The sequence below is a fragment of the Oryx dammah genome, unplaced genomic scaffold (assembly GCF_014754425.2).
Source record: "Oryx dammah isolate SB20612 unplaced genomic scaffold, SCBI_Odam_1.1 HiC_scaffold_23, whole genome shotgun sequence".
NCBI classification, from domain to species: domain Eukaryota; kingdom Metazoa; phylum Chordata; class Mammalia; order Artiodactyla; family Bovidae; genus Oryx; species Oryx dammah.
This window is the reverse complement of record NW_024070207.1, coordinates 125,292,464-125,300,292: the sequence shown is the minus strand read 5'-3', so window position 1 is coordinate 125,300,292 and position 7,829 is coordinate 125,292,464.

Here is a 7,829-nt window from a genome sequence, read left to right as displayed (position 1 = left end):
GAGGGGGTCACCAATTACCCTGAGACTGTCCAGGACAACGTGGATCCACCACCCACCACCCCCAAAGAAAAGACAAGCTGTCTACCAGTGACTGAGCCAGTGGCTGACCATCCCAAGATAATCACCAGCGAGAATGTCCCCCCAGAAAGATGGCTGTGCTTCACTGAGTCCTCTCTGCTGTTGGCTGCCCTGCCAAGGCTGAACTGCAAGGCTGATGTGAGTATTTAAAAGCATCTCGAGCTCCACGAGGACTTCCCCGGGTGCCTCAGTCGGTAGAGAATCTGCCTGCTATGCGGGAGACCCTGGTTCGATGGTGCCTGGGCAGGAAGATTCCCCTAGAGGAGGAAATGGCAACCCACTCCAGTGTTCTTGCCTGGAGAATCCCATGGACAGAGGAGCCTGACAGGGCTGCAGACCATGGGGTCGCAAAGAGCTGGACACGACCCAGTGACTAAATGACCACCACCACCACGAGATCACCAATTTCTTCCAGCCACCCCTGCGCTGGAATCAATCGTTAATAAGGTCCTCTGAAACGGATGCTTTCAAACTGTAGTGCTGGAGAGGACTCTTAAGAGTCCCTTGCACAGCAAGGAGGTCAAACCAGTCAATCCTAAAGGAAATCAACCCTGAATATTCACTGGAAGGACTGATGGCTGAATCTGAAGCTCCAATAATTTGACCACCTGATGTGAAGAGCTGACTCACCGTTGGAGACCCTGATGCTGGGAAAGATTGAGGACAGAAGGAGAAGGGGGCGACAGAGGATGAGATGGTTGGATGGCATCACAGACTCGATGGACATGAATTTGAGTAAGCTCCAGGAGTTGGTGATGGACAGGGAGGCCTGGAGTGCTGCAGTCCACGGGGTCACAAAGAGTCAGACACGACAGCCACTAACAACAGCAGCAGCAGCAACTGAAACAGATGCCCCAACACACCATAGGCTCAGTACATCTCCTTCCCGAGAACAGCTTGCGGAAACCAGCAACATCACGGCATTCACAGCCGGGATACTTCTTTCCAGCGAAAGCAACCAAGAATGAGAAAACACTGTCTCTTTTCAATAATTACCACTGATCATTACACAACAAAAGACTCTGCGGTTTCTGTCACCCACAATCAACAACGATTAAAATCGCATCTTGAAAACCCACATGATTATTCCACGGATAAACCTTAGGCTCCCTCCGTGGCTGTCCAGAAACTGAAGTCTCTCAGTCATGTCCGACTCTTTTTGCAACCCCATGGACCGTAGCCCGCCAGGCCTCCTCCGTCCATGGGATGTTCCAGGCAAGAATACTGGAGTGGGGTTGCCATTTCCTTCTCCAGGGGGATCTTCCCAACCCAGGGAACAAACCCGATTCTCCTGTAGACGTTTACCATCTGAGACACTACGGAAGTCCAGCTCTCTAGCAAACGGTGGGGACCCAAACGTTCATAAGACACATCTCATGCCAGAAAAAGGAAATTACTTGGGGATCATTCATCCCAAGCAGTGTTTTCCGATGACACAGAGGCTGTGTTGAAGATGGAATAGAAAAAAGAATCTCTTTAAAAAAATCTGTCCTCTCCCAGGAAGGAGGATACACAAAGCCGCGGTCACGCGGGTGCATGGCCTGGGTCTGGGAGTTAGGGACCACCCCACACCATCCAGCATCCATGGACAGGTCTCTCTCCTGGTCCACCTACTTCTCTTTCCAGGGCACACAGCCCGGGTGCTCAGAAGGTTGCAGGGCACCCCCAGGCCGGGGTCGGGGGGGAGGACAGACAGGAGTCCTTCACCCTCTGCCCGTCTTCCTGTAGCTCACCCGCCCTTGGTCCTGTTAGGAGCTCAGCTGTGACCCATCCACCCCCTCAAAATTCATACGTTGAAATCCTCGTGCCCGGTAGCCCGGAAAGGAGCAGGGGGGTGATCTTTAAAGAGGTGATTAAGTTAAAGTGGAGCTTCCCTGGTGGCTCAGAAGGTAAAGAATCTGCCTGCAATGCTGGAGACCCGGGTTCAATCCCTGGGTCGGGAAGATCTGGCTCCAGTATTCTTGCCTGGATAACCCCCTGGATGGAGGAGCCTGGTGGGCCACAGTCCATGGGGTCGCAGAGAGTCAGACATGACTGAGCAAGTTCACGTCAAGTTAAAATGAGGTCACCAGTCAATCAGTGAGTTCCGTCGCTCAGTCGGGTCCGACTCTTTGCGACCCCATGGACTGCAGCACGCCAGGCCTCGCTGTCCATCACCAACTCCCGGAGTTCGCGCAAACTCATGGCCATCCCGTTGGTGATGCCATCCAGCCATCTCATCCCCTGTCGTCCCCTTCTCCTCCCGCCTTCAGTCTTTCCCAGCATCAGGGTCACTAGCATCAGAGGTCACTGGGGTGGGCCCTAACCCAACGGCTGAGTGCATGCTAAGTTGCTTCAGTACCGTCCGACTCTTTGGGACCCCATGGACTGTAGCCCCCCAGGCTCCTCTGTCCATGGGATTCTCCAGGCAAGAATTCTGGAGTGGGTTGCCATGCCCTTCCCCAGGGGATCTTCCCCACCCACTGACTGAACCCTCATCTCTTGCATCTCCTGCGCTGGCAGGCAGATTCTTTACCACTAGCGCCACCTGGGAAGAAGCTGAGACCACCACTCTGCTGCCAGAAGGCAGAGGCCCTACAGAAACTGACAAGTTCCTAAGGATGCCTTGTTTTTTCTTTTTCTTGTTCCCAATTTGCAAAGCCCAGGCAGTTACAATGCCAGAGATTTCTCAATCCTTTGACTGAAATAGTATAGCTTACTAAACCCAAACATGTGCAAGCCCCCTCCCCCCCACCCCACCCCCCCAAAAAAAATTACACAAGGCAACCAAATCCTGTCTTCTCCCTGTTGGCTCCAGCGCCTGCATCTCACAGACAAGTCCCTAGGCTGTGTTAAGGATTTTAAGACAGTTGCATAACCTGGCTTGGAGAAGCCAGCCAAGCTTTTTTTTTTTTTTAAACTGAATCTGGCTTCACTGTGATGGTAACAGATTGTGAACTATACATCTTCCAGTGTTGCTCCTGTGCCAAGCCTTTTTAAGTTATGTGTGCACAGAATGGCATTTAAAGGCCTTAAATATCTCTCAAGGGAAAGGAAAGCGCAGAAAATAGCTCACGAAAATTCACATAATGTGAGCAACAGCTGATGCAAAGTTTGGGGTGGGTGGGGGCTGCTCTTCTGGTTTGGTTGGTTTTGTCCTTTAGCTTTGTGGCTGAAGGAAAGGAGTAGGGAAGAGAAAGGGAAGGCTGATCCACACAGCTATTTAGGAAAGTCCTTTCTGAACCAGAAGGGGAAGGGCTCAGGGGTGCTACCGATGAGGCTTGAGCAAGCTTGGAGGGTCCCTATGTACTGACCCTGAGGCGGTTCAGCTCCGGGGTCTCTGGGTGCCCAGCCTCTACCACAAAGCCACCCCCTCTCAGTCTGTGGACAAGTGGTTGCTTGGAAAAAAAAAAAAGGTTTTCTTTTTTTTTTTCAAAGCAGACTTCCTGTTATGCTCAAGGAAGGCTTGGGCCGTTTTATTATTAAGCAATTTTCTTTTTAAGTTTCAAAAAAATAAAAAGCCACATTTCTCCCAGACTAAAATCTGCCTTCCTCAAACATGCATGTTTTAAAAATCCTTTATTTTCTTAGGCCCTTAATTAAGCCTTCCAAGCGCTCGGCTATGTTTTAATTTGCATTCCGAAACAGAAAAGCTAATGTGTTTTAACATTGTCTGCTTCAGCTGAAAGGAAACTGTAAATTTATACAGTCTGGGTTTTGTTTTTTGGGTGTTTTTTTTTTTAATTGTCAATTGCATCCTAATGAGTCTTGCAACTGGGTTTCTTATGCCCTGGTCCTTGGCCTTCCATACACCGTCTCTCCTTAACTTCCTTCCTCCTCCCCGCCCCTCCCCCCGATCCCCCCCCCCCCCTCCCTCCTCGCCTCCCACCTCCGATCCCTTCCCCTCCCTCTCCCCTCCCCTCCCCCGGTCCGCGGCCCCGGCCCCTCGCTGCGGGGCGGGGGCGGGGGCGGGCCGAGTCTGGAGTCTGGACCGGTTTCGCAACCTCCTCGGCCTCCTCCGTGGTGCGGGGGAGGGGCGGCGGCCGGACCGGTTCTTTGTCAGGAGGTCAGCGCCCTACGCCGCCCGGAGAGAATTACCGCCGACCTTCGAAGAGCCGCGCACTCGAGGCCCCTGCCCCGACGCCTGTGGGCCCGGATCAGTCTGGCTCAGTTCAGTTCAGCCGCTCAGTCGTGTCCGACCTCATGGACTGCAGCACGCCAGGCCTCCCTGTCCATCACCAACTCTCGGAGTTTACTCAAAACTCAAATCCATCGAGTCGGTGAGGCCATCCAACCATCTCATCCTCTGTCGTCCCCTTCTCCTCCTGCCCTCAATCTTTCCTAGCGTCAGGGTCTTTTCTGATGAGTCAGCTCTTCCCATCAGGTGGCTGAAGTATTGGAGTTTCAGCATCAGTCCTTCCAATGAACACTTAGGATTGATCTTCTTTAGGATGGACTGGTTGCATCTCCGCCTGGCCCTAGGCTCCCAACACACTGCTCCGGCTCTCACTTTCCTTCTTGGGGATCCTAGGACACTCTCGGGGGGGGGGGGGGCCGGGGGGGGGGGCTGCAGACAAACAGGAAAGGGACCGCAGGGGATGGGGGTTTTGGGCAGGCGGGAGGATGGGGAGATAGATGGATTGGGGGGCCAGAGGTAAAAGGGGGGTCCTGGGAGACAGAGATGGGGGCTCTAATGAAGGAACAGTGAGGTCCACAGTCTAGGGCTGCCCGTCCTGTTGGTGGACACAGGAGAGTGTCTGTGAATTTCTGCTGAAAGTCAAAGGGGTGGGGGTCCCCAGCCACACAGTTTGAGAACCACTCCCTACTACCCTGCCCTGCCACTTAAACCCCCAGATTTCCCAAAGTTATCACAGACACTTGGGTGCATTCTCAAGCCACCCGTTGAAGGCTGTGTCCCTCTGCTGTGACTTTACAGAGTAGCTGTTAAATAATCTTTACTCTTCCTAATATAAGTGGAAGCAAAGCCAACTTTCCATCCAAGAAAATCGATTCCCGGAAGAAGCTGGCATTCATATTTGCATGCATGACATGCCTGTCGTTTGTCTCTGCAGGAAAAAAAAAATTTTTTTCCATCCAAACATGAGAGTTGAGGGTAAAGGGGAGATGAATAATAAAATGGGACTCGCGCACTGTCTAAATAGCTTGGCATCCTGATTTTATTACCTAGCCTTAAAAATATTTTTTCTAGGTCACTAAATATTTTTCAAAGGCATACTTTTTAACATTCCACCTTCCCCAGTTTCAAATGCCAGAAGTGTACTAACCATTCCCGCAGGGCAGAACATTCTTTTTGTTTTGTGGTGTTGGAGAAGACTCTTGAGAGTCCCTTGGACTGCAAGGAGATCCAACCAGTCCATTCTGAAGGAGATCAGCCCTGGGATTTCTTTGGCGGGAATGATGCTAAAGCTGAAACTCCAGTACTTTGGCCACCTCATGCGAAGAGTTGACTCATTGGAAAAGACTCGGATGCTGGGAGGGATTGGGGGCAGGAGGAGAAGGGGAGGACAGAGGATGAGATGGCTGGATGGCATCACTGACTCAATGGACGTGAGTCTGGGTGAACTCCGGGAGTTGGTGATGGACAGGGAGGCCTGGCGTGCTGCGATTCATGGAGTCGCAGAGAGTCAGACACGACTGAGCGACTGAAATGAACTGAACTAAACTGAAAGAAATATAGTATCCTAAATTACTCCCTTGTGTAGTTATACAAGTAATGTTTTTACGTGCAAAAAAAAAAGGATACAGTTTCCCCCTGCCATGGACAACTGTGTAGATTGCTTGCCTTGGGTTTGTGGGCTTCCTGTTTGAAGCTCTCCAGTGTAAAGAATTGACCGGCAGTGCAGGAGACCTGGGTTCAATCCCTGGATCTGTTGCAGAAAGGGGGACCCGTTCCAGGGCCCATGAAAGTGGGCTCTAACCCTCAGAAATGAATTGTCCGAGGAGACACATGAGCTGACAAAGTAAGAGATTTTAAAGGGGCACCCGGGCAGAGAGCAACCAGGGAAGGGAACCCAGGAGGACTGCTTTGCCACGTGGCTCACAGTCTTGGGTTCTATGGTGATGGGATTAGTTTCTGGGTTTTGTGTCTGGGCAATCGCTCTAACTCAAGAGTCCTTTTTGGGGGTATACGCATTGCTCAGCCAAGGTGGACGCCAGCAAGAACGATCCGGGGAGGTGGTGTCTCCTTCTGAACTTTCCTGAACTCTTCTGCTTGGTGGTGGCTTATTAGCTCCGGATTCCTTACTGGGACCTTCTGTTGTAAAGTGAAAGTGAAAGCCACTCAGTCACGTCTGACTCTTTGCAACCCCATGAACTATTTAGTCCATGGAATGTTCCAGGGCAGAATGCTGGAGTGGGTAGCCCTTCCCTTCTCCAGGGGCTCTTCCCAACCCCAGGACCAAACCTAGGTTTCTTGCATTGCAGGCAGATTCTTCACCAGCTGAGCCACCAGGGAAGCCCTCTTGTGTTGTAAAAGCTGGCACAAATGGTTACTATGTTGCCTGGCGAAGATAGGCAGTTTCAGGGTGCTTCCCAGAACAAAGAAGGAAGATCCCCTGAAGAAGGTCGTGACAACCCACTCCAGCATTCTTCTCTGGGAAATCCCATGGACAGAGGAGCCTGGCGGGCTACAGTCACGGGGTCTCAGGAGTCAGACATGACTGACTTGACCAGCCAGCCCAGTCAGTATTAAAGGTAGAAAAAAAAGTTGGGCCACCATTCCAAGCCAAGAGCAGCTTCCTGTCCTTGGAGACCTCAGATGAGAGAAGAGGTTGGCCTGAAAGGGGGGTAGAAAGGACACCCCAGATGAGTGGAGGGAATCAGAGATACCTGAATACCCTAGTCTTGGGAGGATCCAGGATGCGCAAGTCCGAAAGCACCGCCTGCCGCATTCCCTGGGACATCCGGCAAACCTGAAATCTTCATGGTGAGGAGTGAGAATTTTCCCTCTGCTGTATTCTGTTAGATACACACCGTTGGCGTTCATAGACTGGTGCACATTTTAGGGGCATGGTAAAAATGACTGCGTCCCTGTAAATTGAATAACTTTGAATGCCCCAAATTATGCGTTAGGAGAGGGAGGAACCACATCAAAAAACATCTGTGTGTTTGTTCCCTGGCTAATGACAAACGTCACAGGATGCTTAGTTGCTCAGTCGAGTCCAGCTCTTTGTGACCCCATGGACTGTACCCCGCCGGGCCCCTCTGTCCATGGGAGTCTCCAGGCAAGAAGCCAAAAACTGGGTTGCCATTTCTTTCTCCACATGACTTAGATTGCTAAGCTCACTTGCTCAGTCGTGTCCGAGACTCTTTGCAACCCCATGGACTGCAGCCTGCCAGGCCCCTCTGTCCATGGGAGTCTCCATGGCAAGAATACTGCAGTGAGTTGCCATTTCTTTCTCCAAACATCAGGATGATGAACTGGTATGAGTCCCTCTTTGGTGCCCGTCACACAGACTTGGTGAGCAAATCGTTGCCCTGAGTTACGTTTTAGCACACTTTGACTGGACTGTAAAAAGAACAGATGAGAGAAAGAAGCAGAGCTTTCATTTCACAAAGCACCAGCCCTCAGCTTCTGCTCTGCAGTGGAGAGCTCATGCCAGGGCCGGCCTTGTATCTCCGCAGAACCCTCACATAGTGACTTTTCTGTTCTTTGTGTCAACAGCGTCGATGTTATAGCGTGACTGAGCATATCTGAATCCTCGGAGAAAAAAAGACACAGGTCCACATGAACTCCTCCGTGAGTTTTCACA